The sequence below is a fragment of the Acinonyx jubatus genome, chromosome B3 (genome assembly GCF_027475565.1).
Source record: "Acinonyx jubatus isolate Ajub_Pintada_27869175 chromosome B3, VMU_Ajub_asm_v1.0, whole genome shotgun sequence".
NCBI lineage: Eukaryota > Metazoa > Chordata > Mammalia > Carnivora > Felidae > Acinonyx > Acinonyx jubatus.
Genome location: NC_069386.1, coordinates 140,398,746 through 140,420,789, shown reverse-complemented (window position 1 = coordinate 140,420,789; position 22,044 = coordinate 140,398,746). Strand labels below are relative to the sequence as shown.

Genomic DNA, 22,044 nt, shown 5'->3' with positions numbered 1-22,044 from the left:
ATGGAATAGGATATCTATCCTTTAAGGACAAATGTAAGATAGACTTGATCGATTTAGAGTACGAAATTCAGTGTCTGGGGAAATAATATAACGATACATTTCACAGACATTAAGAACTCAAAGCTCAGGAACTGGATCTTAACTCGTCCTAACTTGTGCTGTAAGCCCCTCTCTCACGGAAGAAATAGCTAGATTTCTTTTTCTCAGTGGACCTCAAAGGTACAGAGTTTAATTAAAATCTTTGATTCATACATCTCAGAATCCTCATCATTAATCTACACCGAACATCTTGTTCTTCCTTTATTTACACATTCCTTGTTCCTTCATTCATGGACTCACTCATAACAATATAATCTATTCTCATGAATCAAAAAGCCCAAAAACGACATCCTTGAATATCACTAAGAACCGGCTCTACACCCATTTCCCACAGTGCTAATAAACAAGGGTATTCTTTGCAATATATATGTATGCTGTTTGCATTATAAATTAACCAACATTCTCGCTCCGTCTCAGCTTCAGTGGTTCACGCCTGGCCCTTTGACATTTAAAGATGATGCAGTGAGTAACCATGGGAACTTTAATCTTTCTCCACATCTAGAGAGACAACAATTTTGTCCATCTTCTTTTGTGTTTCTCCCTCAAGGAATTCATAGCTTAAATCTTTATCAATGGAGAAGTACTTAAATACATTGCAACGCAAAAATAAAACACAATGTGAAGCAATCCTAAAACTGAATGAAACGTCCAGCATCTTTTTAATTGGGTTTTACTAGTCCTGCATCTGATTCATCATAAATCTCAATTCAGGTCTGTGCTGGGCTCAATTGGCTTTATTTTTTAATATACTCATTGATTACTTTGAAAAATCCAAGCAACACTCACAAACCACCCTCCCAACCCAAGAATATAAACTCTGCTACTTACATCAATTTCTTCTGTCCTTACCCCCACAGCTTGCTAAAGCCAAGATCTTTAGCATTAGAGAATGATTACTTCATCGGTGGTGTGTTTGCTTAGTGAAAATGCAGACTTTCAACAGAAAGAAAGAGTCCATAGTTAGATTTTTTTTTTTTTAAATGGAGGCTAGTCTTGAAGTATTAGATCAATCATAAACACGGGTCATTTCAGAAAGAATGTCATCATTGCCGATGAATTGCACTCTTATTCATTGACTTATTTAACTTTTCTTTTTAAGCAGTACAATGAACACCAACATGAGAATAAGAACCATTATCTATCATAAATATCTGTCTACATACTCCCTATCCATAAATTTAACAACTCAGTGATTACTTTTAATGGACCTCACTTGTACAAAATTGGATAAATGTAAATCTTTGTTTTATGGCATAGTCTCACCAATGAAGCACACATTTTTCTGATTTATGTCTACTGATTCACTTACTTATTCGTGTATATAATTAGGCATAAAATAAATCAATTATCTACCCATTTTTCTAAAGAATTTCTTCATGCAAATTTCTATGTACACCTGAAACTAACATTACACTGTATGTTAACTAACTGGAATTTAAAAAATATTTCTATGTGTACTTTGTCCAAAATGGAAGGAATTTAGAGTTCTATTTCTTTATCTGGACAACTTTTGCGTATAACGGGAGTAATCATTATCTTTGGTTCATAACACACATTCCTCATTGGCCCTTGCTCAGCCTTCTTTTGAATAATTAATCTACAGGGAAATGCACTCCTTCATTCCCTTATGACAAGATGTCAGTACCAATGAAAACCAAGGCACGGAACAGGAATATTAAGTATCCAGTCTACATGCTCATGGCCGATAGACATAAATGATTACTAAATCATCTTTTCAATTTTTTTAATTAAACTAGTGAATACAGTTATATTAATTGTAACCCTGGTCACATGACATATCCTCAGTATGGGTTCACATTTGGCCCTCTCTCAATAAGACAATATTTAAGCAATTGTTTATTTATGTAAACATTTTTTTTTTGTCCTTCTTAATTAAAACCACCAAACAAAGAATCAAGGCAGCAACATGAACTCTTGGGTACATCTGTCCATACTGTCCTTATGGAAGGGCTCAGAGCTTTGATTTATCTATAGAACCTGATGTTTCAAATATACACTAATAATCATTTCTGCTTTATTACATAACTTCATAGCTCGTCCACATATGGCCCTCCTTATCTTCATTCATTTACACATTTCCTTATTCATTCATGAATTCACTTCCCTACAAGTTTATTTTATCCCCCTCTCTCTCTCTCTCTCTTTGATTTTATTTTTATTTTTTTGCAATAGTCCACAGATTTCTAGACGGGGATTAACACAATTCCGTTTACTTGTTTTTTCTATTTTTTTTTTAATTTCTTAAGTTTTTATGTAAATTCCAGTATAGTTAACATACAGTGTAATATTAGTTTCAGGTGTACAATATAGTGAATTCAAACTGCCATACAATACCCAGCGCTCATCACAACAAGTGCCCTCCTTAATCCTCATCATCTATTTCCCCTACCCGTCCCTGCCTCCCCTCTGGTAATCATCAGTTTGCTCTCTATAATTAATTATTGTTTTGCCACTCTCACTCTTTTCTTCCCCCCTATGCTCATTTTTGTTTCTTAAGTTCCACACATGAGTGAAACCCTATGGCATTTGTTTTTCTCTGACCCATTTCGCTTAGCATAGTACACTCTAGCTCCCCCCATGTCCTTGCAAACGGCAAGATTTCATTCATTTTGATGGCTGCGTAATATTCCATTGCATATCTATATCACATCTTCTTTATCTATTCATCAGTCAATGGACACTTGGGCTGCTTCCATAATTTGTCTATCATAGATAGAGCTGCTATAAACATCAGAGTGCCTGTCCTCCTTCAAATCTGTATTTTCGTATCCTTTGGGTAAGTACCTAGTAGTGCAATGGCTGGGTCGTAGGGTAGTTCTATTTTTAACTTTTCGAGGACCCTCCGTGCTGTTCTCCAGAGCGGCTGCACCAGTGTGCATTCCCACCAGCAGTGCAGGAGGGTCTCCCTCTCCCCACATCCCACACAATTCTGGACTCACACTCAACCCCCACCCCAGGACTCACCATTGTCCTAAGCTTTGCACTCTTTTCCTTCAGTCCTTTATCCTTTAGGTTTATTGATATGCTCACTGTTCCAACAATACAATCAATGCACAGAAATCACTAAAGCTCAAAAATAAGATCCTTAAATATCACTAAGATCTATTGATAAGCTCATTTCCCGTGGAGCTAATACATTACGTCTCTTTTTGCAGTGGCCTTCAGCGTAGGCCATGTGCTCCCTCTCACTGACTCTTGTGAAGGGATGAATGTTAAAATCCACAGTCGTGTAAGTATCCCTGAAAACGTATGAAACATCTGCCACCTTTTTAAAGGAGTCATCAGTTGCGCAGAATTGAATTACTCCTCATTATCTCTGGTTCATAATCTATTCCTGTCATTGGTAATGTACAGCGTTCTTTAATTTTGCACTCCTACATAGCTTTTTATTACTTGAAATACTTCAGTGCACAGCCATGAACAAGTTCCCCTAACCAAGTACATAGACTTTGACTGTTACTCACCTCAGAATTTAATGCTCCTTCCCCACAGAGCCACCGTCTTCACCATTAGATAGGATTAAATCAACCGTGGTGTCTTCATTCTGAGGTAAAAATCAGGCTTTGGAAATAATGAAAAAAACACACATTTAGGTATGTGTGAAAGATACTAATCGTAGAGTTCTCGATTACACATAAAACTTGCTTCTTTTCGTTGGCTCAAGAATATCACTACTGTTTACTTACTCCATTCATTTTGAGTTTTTTCAGATTTTATTTTTAAGTCATCTCTCTACCCACCGAGGGCTCGAACTCACAATCCTGAGATCAAGAGACGCATGTTCTGCCGAATGCGCCAGCCAGGCACCCCTAATTTTAATTTTCAACAATAAAATGAACACCACTGAATCCATCGCTCCACTCACAACTGATAACTATGACTCTTATAAACATATCCGGGTACTTTACATAGCTAAAATCTACATTACCCTTCTCCATGGATCTTTCTTAAACCGATCGGATAAATTTAAATCCTTGTTTCATGGCATATTTTTAACAATGGTCCATGGTTGGCTCTACTTATTCATCCATTCATTCATTCACTCATTCAATTACTCATGGAATAATTTCACCTGTTGTTCATTATATAAAGGCACAGACAGTACCTTCACTTATGGTGAGCACGGTATAACATCTACAGAGGTGAAATCACTATGTTGTGCCCCTGAAACTAATGTAACATTGTGTGTTAACTGCACTTTGACTTAAAAAAAAAAATAGAAAAAGAAAAGTGAATTAAAATGGGAAGCATCTGTCTGTACATTATACAAACTGGGAAAAGCCTGGCTTTTTAAAAATATAGATGCAGTAGTATAAAACAGGATAATCAGAGTCCTTCCTCACTGGTGTATGATTTTCACCTTTTAAATAAAATATGAATCCATTCATTCGGTTATAATAACATATAATATGTCATTGTCATAAGTCACTGGACAATGCTTTAAATAATACTAACAGGAGATCATATGCTCAGAGCAAACCATCTTGTCATGGGACCCATTCTCATGACTGGTCCATAATCTTTTTTTTTTTTCAATTAGATCTTCAATTATTTACCAATGCCAACCTGTTTCCCTTAATAAAATAAATCAGCAACCTGCCATCAATTCATAATGACAACATTCAATCTTGGGCATACTTTCCTATCTGCTCCCTGCTGAACAGAGTAAAGTCTACTTACTTTCCTAGACCTCATTACTTCAGAAATGTTTCAAAACATAGTCTCATCATTAAACAATGTGTGGCTTTCCTCATCCTCATTCACTCCTTCATTTCTTTCCTAACCAGGCATCATTTCATGTGTAATTAAAAATATCCCGCATCCTAGGAACACAAAACCTAACAACAGGATCCCTACTATTCCCTTCTTGCTTTGTAAACACTTTCACCATAGAGGGAATGGCTACATTTCTTCTTGTAATGACATTAGAGTTACAGAGCTTAATCAAAACTTAATCCAGACACCCCAGGGTACTCATCATTGATCCAAACTTGGCATTTTTTTGCCTTCTTCTTTCATATCTTCCTTTCTGGATCATTTTTACATGCATAAATTATAACACGGTCAATAGCCATGAATCACAAATGCCAAGAATAAGATGAATGGTTTTTACCAAGGTAAGTCTATTTGCATTTGTCCCACAAAGCTAATACGCTTGATGTCTTTTTATTAGTGCACCTCTGGGTTGCACATAGGGATTGACAGCTGTTTCACATCTTCATATTGATAAGAAGTTTCTGCTCGTCTCTTTACGTATCCTCATTGTAAAGAGGGTGAAATAAACAACTATGAACCATCGTCTTCCCTCACAACTAGAACGATGTAATTTTCTCCATCATCCTATATCCCCCTCCCTCAACAAGTAAATAACCTCAAGCTTTAGCAAGGAAGGGATATACTTCTAAATGTACTTTGGTGCCAAACTAAAATGATATAATCATGTGGCCCTGAAAATGACTAATCATGAACGGTTCATAACATATTCATATCCTTGGCCAACGCTTGGTGTTCTTTAATTTTATATATATATATAAATGTTTTATATTTTACATATTATATATATAAATAATACACATTTACATATTTTATAACCAATTTTATGTTTATATATTTCATTACATATGTATTTATATATACTTATTACACATAAGTATATTTTATATATTTAATATATTCATTATTATGCTATTATTAATATGCTATTTTAAATTTTGTAAAATAAGTCCTTGGAAAATTCATGAACAAACTCGCCAGAGACCAGGGACTGTAACATTTATGTTGGTCTCTATGCTCTTTACCCACAGAGGCAACAACTAAGATCCTCCTCATTAGAGAATTATTCATTTGGCTGTGGTGCGTTCATGCTGTAAATTAAAAGCCAATTCTAAACAGTCTCCATGAGATGTTTTTAAGTGGACATGAGTTTCACACTGCCAAATTAATAACAAAGCTGGATCATATCACATTCTCATTACTGGTGCAAAGACTCAACTCCCTTCTATTTTATCAGCTTATTTTATTTTCATTCTTTAGCAATGTAGTAAATATCATTGAATCTAAGACTCAACTCAAGAATAAAGCCTGGGTGACTCAGTCAGTTAAGCGCCCAACTCTTGATTTTGGCTCAGGCCATGATCTCACAGTCGTGGGATCGAGCCCCACATCACGGCTAGACATGGAGCCTGCTTGGGATTCTCTCTCTCTCTCTCTCTCTCTCTCTCTCTCCCTCCCTCCCTCTGCCACTCTCCCCAATAAAATAAATAAATATTAAAAAAAGAAAGTTGAGGGGCGCCTCGATGGCTCAGTTGGTTAGGCATCCAACTTCAGCTCAGGTCATGATCTCCCTGTTGGTGGGTTCAAGCCGCGCATCAGGCTCTGTGCTGACAGCTCAGAGCCTGGAGCCTGCTTCCAATTCTGTATCTCCCTCTCTCTCTGCCCCTCCCCCACTTGCACTCTGTCTCTTGAAAATAAATAAATGTTGGAAAGGAAAGGAAAGGAAAGGAAAGGAAAGGAAAGGAAAGGAAAGGAAAGGAAAGGAAAGGAAAGGAAAGGAAACTGAGGCACCTGGGTGGCTCAGTCAGTTAAGCGTCTGACTCTTGGTCTCAGCTCAGGTCACGATCTCACAGTTCATGAGTTCCAGCCCTTCTTCGGGGCTCTGCACTGACAGCACTGAGCCTGCTTGGGATTCTCTCTCTCCGTCTCTGTCTGCCCCTCCCCAACTGTGTTCACACACTCACGCTCACGCTCCCTCTTGCTTGCTCGCTCGCTCTCTCTCTCAAAATAAATAAACTTAAAAAATAAAACAAAAAATTAAAAAATTAAAATAAGAAGAGAAAATCTTTCTTATAAAAAAAAAGAAAGAAAAAGAATAAGGCTTATAACTTTTACATGGCAGAGAGAGAGACGGAGAGATTGAGAATCCCAAGCAGGGTCCACGTTGTGAGCACAGAGCCCGACACGGGGCTCGAACTCACAAACCATGAGATCATGACCTGAGCCGAAGCCAAGAGGTGGACGCTTAACCAACTGAGCCACCCAGGTGACCCTTCCTTCTTCTTAATGAAACCAACCACCAGCAAACTCCCAGCAATCCAGACTTACATGCCCATGTACATATAGTTGTGTGCACCCTTACACTTCTGGACCTCCCGTGTGTTCTGAAGAGGGCAACAGGTCTTACCTATGTATTCTATTGAAACATGGTGTTAAACAAACATATCACCAGTGATACTTGTTCCATGACACTCACGTGTGATCATGTTTGTCTTCATTCAATGACACATTTATTTATTCGTGCATTCACTGATTCACTTACACTGATACAATCCATACCCAAAAATCACTAAGACCCAAGAACCAGATCCCCAATAGGCTTGAACTTCTGCCCCAGACTCTATTCCCTTAGAGAGAATGACTAGGTCTCTTTTCTTTCCCTTTCTTTCTTTCTTTCTTTCTTTCTTTCTTTCTTTCTTTCTTTCTCTTTCTTTCTTTCTTTCTTTCTTTTTCTTTCTTTCTTTCTTTCTTTTTTTTTGTAAATTCTAGTTCCTCTACAGTTAATACACAGTGTTCTATGGACCTCAGAGTTTAGGGTTTAATCAAAATTCTTGATTCATATACCCCAGAACTACTCATCATTGATCCAAGCTTAACATTCTTTTTCTTCATTTATTTATGTATATACTGTGTATTGACTGTTTATGCATTACTTACTGATTATTTCCTTCATGGCCTCACTGGTTCAAAAAAAAAAAATTACTTCCTATGAATCACGGAAACCCAGGGACAAGATCTTTGAATATTGCAGAGAGCTGTGTACGAGCTTATTTCCCACAGAGCTACTAAACAAGATCTCTTTTTAATTGGACCTCAGTGCTGCACATATGGATTAATCAATAAACTTGCCATCCATCCCACGCACTTCACTGCTCTCTGCTTGCTCATCTTTCGCTTACGCTCTTTGTATTTTGAAACTAGTGCCCTGAACCTACCATTTGACTCCAGAACTAGAATGCGGACAATACTCTCTAGCTTCCCAGGTGCTCCTTCCTCAAAGACGTAACAACCTAGATAGGTATCAATAGAGAATGTTCTTAAAACGGGGTGCAAAAATAAAACAGAATATTAAAGCAGCTGTGAAAGTCAATGCAAAACCCTCAAACTTTGTTTTCAATGGATCTCAATTATACTGAAGTGGGCTAATCTTTTTTTTTCTTTAACATGAAATTTACTGTCATATTGTTTTCCATACATCACCCAGTGCTCTTCCCAACAGGTGCCCTCCTCCATACCCATCACCCGCCCTCCCCTCCCTCCCACCCCCATCAACCCTCAGTTTATTCTCAGTTTTTGAGAGTCTCTTATGTTTTGGCTCCCTCCCTCTCCAACCTTTTTTTTTTCCTTCCCCTCCCCCATAGTTTTAAGATTCTCAGGATCCACATAAGAGTGAAAACATATGGTATCTGTCTTTCTCTGTATGACTTATTTCACTTAGCATAACACTCTCCAGTTCCATCTGAAGGGGGCTGATCTTTTTTTTTTACATTTCTTTCATTAGTTTTCTTTATTTTGACAGGCAGAGAGAGACAGAGAGAGAGAGAGAGAGAGCACGTGTGGGGGAGGGGCAGAGAGAGAGGAGACACAGAATCGGAAGCAGGCTCCAGGCTCTGAGCCGTCAGCACAGAGCCCAATGCGGGGCCCAAACTCACAAACCATGAGATCATGACCTGAGCCGAAGTCGGACGCTCAACCGACTGAGCCACCCAGGTGCCCCTGAAGTGGGCTACTCTTAATCCATGGTTCATACACATTCCCAGTCGTGTTCCACGTGTGGTGTGCTTTGATTGCATTTATGTGTCCACAGGCCATTGCTCCTTTGAAACAATCCCATGGACCACAGGAATTCCCTCCAAACCAAGAACACAAACTCTGTCACTTACATGAGTCACTTTGCTCCTTATCCATAAAAGTGACAGCCAAGATCTTCATCACGGGATAGTGGATAAATCAGACTGGGTATGCTGACTCTGCAGAGTAACAAGCAGATTTTAGAAAATGGAAGAAGCAGTATGGATTTAGATTTTTTTCAAGACACCTCAGTCCTACTGTAGTAGATTTCTCATAAATCCCTTTTTTACCATATTCTGATTATTAGCCCACAAATGGCCTTCTTACTTCCTGACTTCTTTAAGTTTTTAATGTTTATTTTTTGAGAGAGAGAGACACACACACATAAGTGTGAACAAGGGAGGAGCAGAGAGAGAGAGAGAGAGAGAGAGACAGAATCCAAAGCAGCTCCAGGCTCTGAGCTGTCAACACAGAGCCCAACACGGGGCTCGAACCCACGAACTGTGAGATCATGAGCCTAAGTCAGATGCTTAACCGACTGAGCCCCCCAGGCACCCCTTACTGACCTCTTTAATTATAATGCATGTAATACAATGACAACTGCTAAACCGACAACCTAGTGGAAGAATTCAGAACGACACCTGTTCCACATTCAGAACTATACCTGTTCCATATTCTGTCTGTTAAACCCCAACCGCATAGGTCCTAGTCTAAACTGTCTTTTTTTATGGTTCTTCCTTGATAAGAATTTTATAAATTTATATCTTCATTTCTTGACATATTTTCATCAATGATCCGTGGCTGGCCTTACTTTATAAATTTATTCTGTTTTTTTATTTATTTACTCATGTAAAAATTTGTTCTCTTTTTTTTTTCAAAAAAATGCAAAATGTTCTAAATATGAAAAGTAGTCATCTCTACACCCTTTACCCAAAGTGAGCAGAGCCTCAAAGAAACCCCTTTTACTTATATGGATACTGAAGGGTAGAACAAAAGTAATAATTATCTTCTTGTAATAACGTATTATCCTCACTGATACATGTTTGCCCTCTTAAATAATCTCTTCCTTGGCTCACTCATAATAGTATCCTCGATACTCTGTGAAACTACATCCCTGGACATACCTAAATAATACTAACATCTTCCCATAAACTCTATACCCACAGAAAAACAATTAAATGGGTCGTTTTCAAAAATGATACTGATTGAGAATAACTCATCTAACCCTATCTCTCATTGGCCCATGCTCGATCTTCTTTAAGTACATCTGTAATCAATCATTTATTATGTTTCCCTTTCCAACCCCCCTTTTCTTAATAAAATTTGTAATAAAATTAACAACCACCAACCCAGAAGCAATACTGATACCTGCCTATATATTCCTGATGAAACGTGGTAAAAAAAGTCTTAGACTCTTAACCTACTGGAACTCAGCTCCTCAGAAATGTTTTAATAATAATTTATTTCTCATTAGATACTCTCATAATTGGTAAAGACCTAGCCCTCGTTGTCTTTGTTCATAGATACATTTCTTTATGTACTGAAACAATGAGTCACTAATAAAAAGACCCTTACCCAAGGTGTACAAAGCCACAAGCAAGACACCTATAGTCCTGATTTCTGCCCCGGTTCATGTCCCACCAAGGAAAGAAATTAGGTTTGTTTTTATGATAGACCTCAGAGTTATAGGGTTTAATCAAAATCCTTGGTTCAGACACCCCAGGGTACTCATCATTGGTCTAGGCTTGGGACTTTTTCATTTACTCATTTATACATTTGTTTATTTGTCCATCCATTCATTCATTCATTGACTAAAAATCACTTGTTCATATTCATAAATCACAACAAAGCAAGAATAAGATGTAAGAATATTACTAATGTCTGTCTTTTGTCTAATTTCCCCCAGAGCTAATCCCCCAGATCTCTTTCTACAGTGGACTTACTGTCGCACATATAGATCATTCTTTCTGCATACCCACATTCATCATAACCCTGCGTGGCCCTCCTTTTCTTTAATTTGTTCAAATCTTAAAATACATAACAAAGAAAACCCAGGAACATCTCATTTTACTTTACCAGTAATTTTCCATCTTTACTTGTGTATCTCTCTCAACATGTTAGAAACCCAAATCTCTGGGGCACCTGGGTGGCTCACTCGGCTGAGCGTCCAACTCTTGAGTTCAGCTCAGGTCATGATCTCACAGTCAGTCGTGAGATAGAGCCCAGCATTGGGCTCTACACTGACAGTGCAGAGCCTGCTTGGGGTTCTCTCTCTCTCCTCTCTCTCTCTCTCTCTCTCTCTCTCTCTGCCCCTCCCCCGCTCACACACACACGCCTGTGTGCTCTCTCTCTCTCAAAATAAATAAACTTTAAAAAAAAAAGAAAAGAAACTCGAATCTTGATCAATGGTGGAATGTGTAAATCAGGAATGGCAGAATATAAAATGAAATATTACAGAAATGTAAAGTGAATGAAATGCCTCCTTTCACCTTTTTTTAAAAAGGACCTTGCTTAATACCCATCAATGTTAACAAACGAAAATTTAAGTTAAAAAATAATAAACAAACAAAAAAAGGACCTTGTGTGTTCAAAGTTAGATTAATATGAAATTTTGTTTCATGGCACATTTCACAAGGGCTCATTCTTAAGCCTCTTTACGTATTTGTCTATTTGCTTATTTATTATTTAATTTGAGTAGTTATGGATTAACTCATGATTTATCTATCTTTGAGAAGATAATTAACAAGAGTAAATCTACCTGCAGCCCAAAGTGAAATAATATGACATGAATCTGTCAACCTGAAATAAATAGGTTGGAGCCTAGACTTTTTGTTTTTTATATGGACACTGGTAACAAAGACTGTATTTATCCTAACCCTCGCTTTATGAGTTATGTCCATCACCGGTCTATGATTTGTCCCCTTTTAATTAACCGAACGTGTCATAAACATACTCATTCATTCCCTTACAATCCCTAGCTTGGAATCTAAAGAAACTGGTCAAAAACTCTCAATAAAACTAGTATCTGTCCACTTGTTCATTACCTACAGAGGCAACCAACCAGACCTTTGTTGTCATTTAATGCACTCAGTAAATAAATTGGATTAATCATAATTCTTATCATGTGACATAATTTCAACATTGGTCTTCTGCAATTGTCTTATGTTCTCTTCTTTATTTCTTCTTCATTTCTCACATCCCTTTTTAACAAACAGACATCAGTGCTTTCTTTTCTTAATGGACTTCAGTATTTCAAAAACATATTAATAATTCTTGGTCCGTGTTACACACTCATCATCGGTCCATACTTGGCCTCTCTTTTCATTCATTTATACATTTATTTAAATGATTTACTCATTGACTCACTTACACAATAACATAATCAATACCCACAAGCCTCAAAAGTCTAAGATTAAGACCCTGCAATCTCTCTAACCTCTGATGACAGGCTCATTTCCCACAAAACTGAGACCAGGCATTTATTGCAGTGGATTCCATTGGTGCCCATCTGCATTAACCAACACCTTTGCTCACAATGCTGTGCTCACTCAGCACTTACCATGTTTCAGTCTCTTCTATCTAGTTATTTACTCAGCTACTTGTTCCTTGCAGGTCATTTTCCTTAAAAACAAAAACAAAACACAGCAGGACACCAACAACCCAATACAACAGCACTGATTAGTACACACATCTATTCATATGTTCATTAACCACGGGAATTAACCGATGCACATTGTTTTTACGGTCCCGGTGCATCATAAAAAATGTTAAAATAATGCTCACTTCAATACATTAATAGTAAGTGTGTGCTTTTCCCTGTTTTTCCCATTTGTCTATTTACTTTCCACTGATCCATTAATTGACCAATAATAAATCAATATCCGTGGGTCAGAAAAACATAAAGGAAAAGATCCTTGACTATTGCTATCATTGTTGCATAGTAGTGCCGGCCAATAAAACATAATGCAAGCCACCCATAAACTTTTCAGTTTTCTAGAATCTATATTTTAGGGGTGCCTGGGTGGCTCAGTCGGTTAAGCGACCAACTCCTGATCTTGGCTCAGGTCACGATCTCACAGTTCATGAGTTCGAGCACCGCATCAGGCTGTGCACTAAAGGCATAGAGCGTACTTGGGATTCTGTCTCTCCCTCTCTCTGCCCTTCCCCATCTCTCTCTGTCTCTCTGTCTCGCTCTCTCTCTCAAATAAAAAAATTAAAATAAAATAGTAGAATCTACATCTTTTACATTTTTAAAAGTAAAAAGAAACAGATGAAATCAGTTATAATTGTATGTTTAACCCAAATTTATTTAAACTTAAAATGCTATCATTTCAACATGTAATCTATATGGGTGCCTGGGTGGCTCAGTTGGTTGGGTATCTGACTTCCAACTCAGGTCATGATTTCACAGTTTGTGAGTTTGAGCCCCGCATCGGGCTCTGTGCTGACGGCTCAGAGCCTGGAGCCCGCTTCGGATTCTGTGTCTCCCTCTCTCTCTCTGCCCCTCCCCTGTTCGTGTTCTCTCTCTCAAAAACAAAAAAATATTTAAAAATTTAAAAATAAAACGTGTAATCTATATAAACACATTTTAATGACATGTTTTACATTTTTTGGAGTGCATCTTCTAAATTTGGTATGTATTTTCAAAGTAGATCAATATCTCAATTCAGACTAGCCACATTCTAGGTGCTTGGTAGCCACCTGTGGCTAGTGGCCACTCTATTGGATGGCACATGTCCATAGGCTAATTTCCCACAGAAATAATATGCTATATATCTCTCTATAAAGGTCAACACCAGATGAGTCTATCAACATGCTTTCTACATACCAATCCCACATTCATTACTGGCCTGTTCATACCTCTTTGTTTTAATTCATTTGTATTTCAAAGATAACACAATGAACTATTATGAATCCACCATCGTTCAGAATAGAAAACTGATAATATTTGTCCATCTCTCCATGGGCCATCCTCTCAACCAGTTAACGGCATAGAGTTTTTATATCAATAGGGGAATGTTTAAATCAACAGTAGTACAATATTTAATACTGAAACATTAAAATACCAATAACACAAGCAAAGGCCTTAGCATATTTTTAATGGAATTAAGTCGTATTGAATTGGATTCCCCATGATCTTTGGTTCATAGCACACTTATCATTGGTTCATGCATGGCCTCCTGTATTACCAACATATGAAACTATCTGTTTCTTTTAAGTAATACAGTCAACATCCATGAGCAAACCATTCCAACCAAGAGCAAGAACTGTCACTTACATCAGCCTCCAGGCTCCTTACCCACAGAGGCAAGCTGTTTATCATTACAGATGACTAATCAGCTCTAGTGCATTCTTTCTGTAGAACAGAAACCAAGTATTAAAAAAAATGAAAGGTATTAGATTTAAAACTTTGTAAATCAATGTTAATTGTGAAATCCCAGATTAGCTATAATCCATGGTTTGTACCACATTCTCAATATTGGTCCATGCTTGGCCCTCCTTCTCATCATTGACCCAAAAACAGCACTCTATTTTTAATTGACTTGACCAATTAATGGTTCTCAATTGTTATTCTGGTGAATACCATAGAATTGATCACCTAAAATAAGAATGATGACCATGACCAAAAATAAATAAGTAAACAAAAAACCCCACTAATTCCAAATTTGATGGACAAAAAAAGGACAAAAAAAAAAAAAAAAAGAATGATGGCTATTACCAACATCTGCCTTTATTCTTTTTTTCCTATACAGTGACAGCCACAGGTAGGGAGACCTCACATCATTTCCCCGGTAGGGTTCCACACTTCTCTGTCTCCTATTCTCTTCCTTTCCAACAGGGAAGTATGGAGGTGTTTCCAACACAACCTGTTTACCCCATGAGGACAGAGATCCCATCTCTAGAAGTTTCTGCATGAGGAGAGTCACATCCAAACCAGAAGTGAATCATGATGGTCTGGACTTTGAACTGAAGCACCGACTGCACAGAATCTGAATAATCTTAATTCTGGGATAATGAGAGATTATTGTCATAGGCCCATGTTTGCCATCTCGGGTTTTATTCCTTCATCTGTTCATTTCATTCATTCATTTACTTATTTATGAACACCCTCAAAAACTTTCCAGCCAAAGATTTAAGAACATCAACTGTTACTTACATTTCTTAATGTACCTTATCCATCCAAATAAGATTCAAAATTCTCATAAATATTGCATGGTTAAATGAACTATGGCATGCCCATTTCGTGCAAGAGAAAGCAACCGTTTAAAAAAGGAACACCCTGGATCATTTTCAACGGCTTTCACCTGTATAGAATTAAAATAATCAGCCTTAGTTTATGAAACATTATCCTCATTCATCTACACTTGGCCCTTTTTAATTTAAGCCTTTAAAAAAAATCACAAAACAATACTTATGAATCTTACCCAACAAATAGAAAACTACAAATATCTATGCCTCTACGAGCATTGCTTTCACCAAGTAAACACCCCAAATTTATCCAGGCGGAAGTGTCTATATAAACCATAATGTATGAATTAATAGTAAAATGCTATTAAGTTAGGTAAAATAGCATAGATTTTTTTGTTTTAATGTCCTTCAAATCTGTATGATTATGTAATCATAAATCACAAATCTTGTCTCCGTTAGTCCACTCTTAATCCTTGCCTATTTTATTTAGGCATGCATTCATTTATTTTTAATAAATCAATAAACACACATGAACTCACCCCTCAACCCAAGATTAATAAGAAAAGGCAACAATTATATTTATATAAAGAGATATACATGTTCTGTACACATATACACATGTCTACAATTAATGTACATGAATGTAACTGTTTCTTTTTACAGGTAGCAATGATTTACGCCAAATGAGATCCATCACGTTGGTTCATGACAGTCTCCCCGTTGGTCTATGCTTGGCCATCTTGGATTTCATTTGTGCCTATTCACATTTAATAATACAGACACATCCATCAGCCAACCACCCAGCTTACAACAATAACACGAACCATCACTCATGTTGGTTGATCCATGGTTCACTGCCAGAGAGGTCACAGCCAAGATCTCGATCAACAGAGCATCAATAGACCCACTCTGGGGCCTCTGTTCTGTGGAACACAAGACAGTTATTAAAAAGGATGAAACAACCCAGGTATTTTTTAATGGTCATCAGGTGAGCAGCACAGGACTAAATCACAGTTTGGTTCATGACACAGGATCACCATTGGCCTAAGCGTAGGTCTCATTGTACACATCTTCTTACTTAACAATTTTATAAGATACATGCAAGACCTAATCAAAAAAAAAAAAAGAATGACTCCCATTACGAGTATCTGTCTCTATGCTCTTACCCACAAAGGAACCAGCCCAGATCTTCTTCCTAATGGACTCAGATATGCAGAGTTGAAGTAATAACAATCTTTGATTCCAGGTATAATCGCGTCATTGTTTCCTACTTATCCCTTTTACTGTTTTTAGTTATTTTTTAAAATACAATAAACACATCAGGTCAGCACTAATGCAGAACCAAAACAGCGATCCATACTTATGTTAGTACTTATATACCAATGCTTCTTATCCACAGAGGTAAGAGCTTTGTTTTCGTTTTATGGTTTTAAGTGGTCCACAATTATACCTAAGTGGATTCATCTGAATCCATAATTCATAAAACATCATCTTTGGTGGTTCATTATCAGCCCTCTTTCATTCTGTCATTTCTTTTATTTACTCATCTAATTCATATTTAACGATACAACGAACACACTTGAATCCACCATTTAGCTCAAGACCAATGACTGGTCTATAGGACTATTGATACACTTCCTACCGCCATCCCAACACCTTTGTATTTACTGGGCTTTGTCTCTGTTTTGTTTTGTTTTGTTTTTTAATAACTACCATTGGATAGAACAGATTACTACTCATAACCCTTGTTTAAAAACACATCTTCGTCATTGGCCCATGCCTGGACCTCTTTAATTTTATTTATGCATTCATTCATTTTTAACTATTCAGTAAAACCCATTAAGCCCCACCTACAGCCATCCACAGTTTCCCTCCCCACAAAGATCTTTCCTCTCTGGTGAAAAATCCCAGTGCGCCCATTCTATGGAACACAAAACCCCATTCAAAGGAAGAAACTAGCCTAGACGTTTCTTGTTTGTTAATGTCAAGTTAGCAGACCTAGATTCATCATAATCTTTTGTCCAGAATACATTCTCACAATTGCCGTATTCAAGGTCTTCATTATGTTATTTATTCTTTTATTATTTTAATAATAAAATTAATAACCACAAACCACTCCAATCTCTTTTTACGTTCCTCGGTTGTGGAGAATTAATCACGATCCTTGGTTCAGGGTTGCTTCTGGCCATTGCCCCAGGGCGGTTTGTCCCCCTCTCATTTCACTGATTCTTGAAACCCATAAACAACCACATGACCCCCACCTCCAATGCCCCCACTCTTAGCCCCTTGCTGCCCTCTGCCTTCAATGGTCACTCCCAAGCCTCCTGAGTGCCCTCCCCTCCCCCTTTCACGTATATAAAATTTTATCACATATATGTATTCTTTACAAATATTTTCCATGGGGCAGCGGCTGGCAGGGCCTCTGCAGGCCTCCGTCAAGGGGGACAATTAATACATACGACTGCCTGAAGAGCACACCAGCCAGGGGATGGTAAAAGGACTCAAACCCAGATCCTGGAACGCTGTCTGCCATCTCTGCTTTGCATGACTACGTGCTCACCGTCATAAGGCACCATCACCAATGGTGAGAGCATACGTGCCCACATCACGCTACCCGCCTCCAAATCCAGCCTCAACCCCGGACGAGCTGGGCAACATCAGACGAGTTAACTGACCTTCCTATGCCTGTTTCCCCATCTGTGAGATAGTCCCAGCCCTGGTCCCTGAGCAGAAGTAGCCATTATTTTTCACACCAAAGGCAACCAAGTAAACTCCCCCACCCCCACCCTGTCTCTGAGCCCCTCACCCAAATCTTTGTTCCCTCTGTAGCAGCGCCCGAGCTGTGGTGCTAGACAGACAGACAGACCAGGTTCCACCCCAGCAGGCACTCATGAGCTGTGTAACTGCAGAGACGTGACCTGGCCTCTCTGTCTTGTGCCCCGACTTGGGCGATTTGTAGACTGAGGACAGCGGCACCCTCGTGGGTCCAGCGTGAGGGTGCAGAGAGCTACCGACAGTTCCTCAGGCAGCTCCCACCCTGCACACCCCCCTCCCCGACCCACCCACCCACCCCACTGGCCAAACAGCCCCCCCGCCCAAATCTGATTAGAGAAACGAATTATCTCGACGCTCAGGCCAAGCCGAGGGTTTCGGGAAGGATGGGCCTCGGGCAGGAAATTGTTGGGATCTGTTCTTTTTTGGACACGGCATCAAAGTTTAAACAAGTGCCCTGGAAAATAGAAATCCATCTAAGGGATGTGCTTTCGAAAACTAAAATTCATTGCATGAAATGGGGCTGCCCTCGGGGGGGGTCTCTGCCAGGAGATCCTTGACGTTCAAATTGTTTCCCAGAAACTCCAAAGGCTTCTGCTCTGACCCTTACTGACAATATAGCCATTTTCCTGCCTACCCTTCCAGACAGGCCTGGTAGGTGCCCAGCACGCTGACCACGGTGACACTCTTGAGACACAAAAAGTTAAAAATCAATTAAGTTTAAAACCGTACATATGTTACGGATACGTGTGTATCAGGTAATACACACATACATGTATCCACTTGGGGACTCTTCTGAGAGAGTCATGGGAAGAGCGCTAGGCTGGGAACCTAGGCTCCTGCCTTTGCCTTCATCACACTGCGCGGCCTCGGCCAAGGCCTTTCCCCTCTCTGAGTCTCAGGTGGCAACGACCCACCAGTCTGCCCTCCCTCCCAGGTGGTATGGAAGCGAAAGGCATAAAGTTTAAGTGCAAGTTCCCTCCAAGGAGCAGAGGATCGTTAATGTTGTACCTCCTGTACCCAGCACGTAGTGTTCACAGCATGCCTTAGCATACATTATCTTGTTTGATCCTCACAGCAGTCCTGTGAATTACACATAATAATCATAATTAGCCAATATTGATTGAATGCCTACTCTGCACCAGGCACCATGCTGCCTGCTTTGCATGCATCGCCAGGCTTCTGGGGTGGGTACAGTTCAACAGCATCTCTTTTTTTCTCCCCCACCCCCTCCAAGAGTCCTGTGCACACGTTTTGTGCCAGGCACTGGTTCTAGGTCCTGGGATACCGCAATGAACCAAACAGACAAAATCTGAGAGCTACTATCCCCTGGGTAGAGACAGAACAGACAACATTAAAAATAAATAAGTACGATATGTGGTATACGAGCCAGTCGTAAGAACGATGAAGAAAAATAAAGCAGGAAAGGGACAGCAAGCAACAAGAAGGACACAAACCCCACCGAGAAGGTGATATCTGCGCAAACATTATTAGTTCCATCTTACACACGAGGGAACTGAGCCTCAGAATGGTTAAGTGACTTACAAGTGGTCACACAGCAAGAAAGATGCTGAGCCCCAGAGTCTTGTCTTCCCTACTTCTCCCCACTGCCTCATTTTTGTAGTTCTTGCTCTCTGATACCCCACTGTCAGCATACAAGGAGAGTGTGTGAATACGTGTGTGGGTGAGTAGAGGGGTTCGTCTGACCTCCCACACAGACAGTCTCAGGAGCACAGGGCATCTCCAGGGTATACTAATAGCCCTGGGTGAATAAATACACCGTCCTTCTTAGAGAAAGTGCAGTGGTGACAGTTCCCACAGGACTTGCACAGACACTGCGTCAGGTCATGCTAAAATCACATCATGCACCCATCGTAGCCAGCAAGTAAGCACAGATGCTAACCCCCTACCCTGTCACTTAGCCAGTAGGGCATCCAGAGGTACCCTTCCCCCAGGAACACCCCCGCATGCAGCTGTCCACTGCCTAGGCTTAAGTGGCAAACGTTCTACCCAGAAAGGGGAGGAGGTCTCCCAGTCCTCATGGCCTCCATGAGGTAAGGCTCAATGGAACAATTCTTTGTTCCAGCTGGCCACTCTCAAAAGAGCAAATAAAGAAACATTTCTAAAGTGATTATTTTCTCCTCCCCCCGACCAAAAAAAAAGAAGAAAAAAACAGATAGAGAAATAAATTTGAGAAGAACACATATAAGAGCTTAGGGAACTTGCCCACTGCTTCTAGAAGCCATGAAGTTGAACCAAGACAACTTGATTGCTCATCTTGCCCTCCTCCTCAGCTTCTTTTCAGCTCCCATTCAATCTCTCTGTAATTCTCAATACCTCCAAGGAAATTCCTTCAGGGGACTTTCACCTATTCCGAGGCTTAACATTTCATTAGATGGATCATATCCATTTGGTGTATATATTTCTCATTTCCCTAACTGGAGATAAAGTCTTCTAGTCTTAAATTAATACATGTGTTTCTATTTCACCGACTCCCTCTCCAAAGGCAAACTCACATGCCTCTCTGAGCTATATGGCCCAGCTATCTGCAGAACGCATAAAATGATCTTAGCAGCCGGAGATATTGAACATCTCAATAAAAACAGTTACGACAATTATAATTTTAACGATCATGAAATATTTATTGAACACTAACCATATGGGAAACATATTGTTTTAAGCACTTTAAATGTTTAAATCATTTAATTTTCAAATACCCATTAATAAGGTACTGTTGGTATCCCCATATTACAAGTGAGGAAACTGAGGCACAGAGGTTACATACTCACTAAACTAGTCAATGTCAGACCCGTGAATTAAGCCTGAGCATCTGGGATATGTGTAACAGGACTTAGCCCATAAGCAGATTATCAAAACATATCTGGCTGAATTTGAGCCAGGCCTTCAGGGAGGCTTGCTGATCTGTCTTTCAGCCCTCTGTCTGATTCCCTCTAGGCTGATTCCTTGTATACCTCCAGGCTCTAGAGTCATTTTTACACCCGCTTCCCTTAGCATTCAGTCCTAATAGGAACTACTAGAAATTTGACTGAATTGTACTGCAAGAGGTCAGTGGTGTGTTTGACCTTTATATGTGTGATAGTCACGAGTAGGACAAACTAGAGAAAGTGTTACTTGAGAAATAAATTTAGAGTCTGGGGGATAAGAGGTCCAGCTCCCTGATAGACCAGGAGGGTGAGTTGAACAAGGGTTAACCCCAAGGAGTGAAATTTTTTTTCAGGCACAGTCTTAGAGAAAAAGAAATGGGAAGAGGGTAGGAGTTTAGAAGGAAAAAGCAGACTAAGGTCCAAATCCTGGTTCCCTACGCGATTTGGGGCAAGTCACTTATCATTCCTAAACCTCAATTTTCTTGTATCTTAATTGAGGATGGTAATTGCTATCATGGAGGGTCACTGTGATGATTTAGGGGAGGTAAAATTATGCCAAGTGGCTACCAAAGGACTGGGCATGTGGTTGGGCTCAGGGCTTAGTCATCCCGAGCCAGCAGAAGAAGGCTGCCTGCTGTTTCTCATCACAGTGTGAAAACCGCTGAGACTGAGAGTCGCTGCTGAGAAGCTCCAGCACCACAGCCAGGGCCTGGTGTCTGTGAGGTGGCAGGAGACCTGTTGTCCCAGAGCCACCTGAGCCAGTCAGTACACTCAGAGGCAGAACAAAAGGCAGGAGCTTCACCAGCAAGCTCCACTCAGAGGAAACATCTCTTCAGAGACCAAGAAAGCCTTTGATCTTGCTGAGAAACTGACTACTCTCTCTTCCTCATCCATCTTTCCACCCTCTGTACATGAATTTGTTCACCCATCTCGCCAGCAGGCATCAGCCTCCACACCACCTCTCCACCTGCTGAGGCCTCACGGAGGCAGGCCTCCATCCAGCAGACCCCCCCAACCCTCCTTCCACCTCTCCATTATGTACAGGAATCAGACAAACCTGGATTGGAATCCTGGGTCTGGCTTCCTAGCAGAATTTGGACAAGTCACTAACCTCTCAAAGTCCTCTCACCTGTGAAATAAAGGGAAAATCTGCTACAGCTGGGGTGACGATTTAAAGACAGAGTGGACATACCAATGCCTGGCCTGAGCAAATGTTCATCCCCTCTGTTTCTGC

The 22,044-nt window shown here is 39.7% G+C and overlaps 1 long non-coding RNA gene and 3 other non-coding genes across 40 annotated transcripts in view; all 4 read right to left on the bottom strand.

Moving 5' to 3' along the window:
- LOC106989217 (uncharacterized) overlaps window positions 1-22,044 on the bottom strand; it is a 112,635-nt gene that overhangs the window by 87,312 nt on the left and 3,279 nt on the right. For 24 of the 37 annotated variants that reach the window (XR_008299681.1, XR_008299689.1, XR_008299693.1 and 21 more), the window contains exons 2-6: window positions 18,937-21,939; window positions 15,978-16,076; window positions 9,057-15,269; window positions 3,585-3,664; window positions 928-1,032 (exon numbers count right to left, since the gene is read on the bottom strand). This is a non-coding gene — a long non-coding RNA (uncharacterized LOC106989217). Of the gene's footprint in view, window positions 1-927; window positions 1,033-3,584; window positions 3,682-9,056; window positions 15,270-15,977; window positions 16,077-18,936; window positions 21,940-22,044 lie in introns of all 37 variants that reach the window. The other 13 variants (XR_008299703.1, XR_008299699.1, XR_008299696.1 and 10 more) reach the window with 13 other exon arrangements.
- LOC113601672 (small nucleolar RNA SNORD113/SNORD114 family) lies at window positions 207-278 on the bottom strand. The gene has a single exon (XR_003422961.1). It is a non-coding gene; the product is annotated as a small nucleolar RNA SNORD113/SNORD114 family (small nucleolar RNA).
- LOC113601659 (small nucleolar RNA SNORD113/SNORD114 family) lies at window positions 7,691-7,762 on the bottom strand. Its single transcript, XR_003422949.1, has one exon. It is a non-coding gene; the product is annotated as a small nucleolar RNA SNORD113/SNORD114 family (small nucleolar RNA).
- On the bottom strand, window positions 10,635-10,706 carry LOC113601662 (small nucleolar RNA SNORD113/SNORD114 family). The gene has a single exon (XR_003422952.1). It is a non-coding gene; the product is annotated as a small nucleolar RNA SNORD113/SNORD114 family (small nucleolar RNA).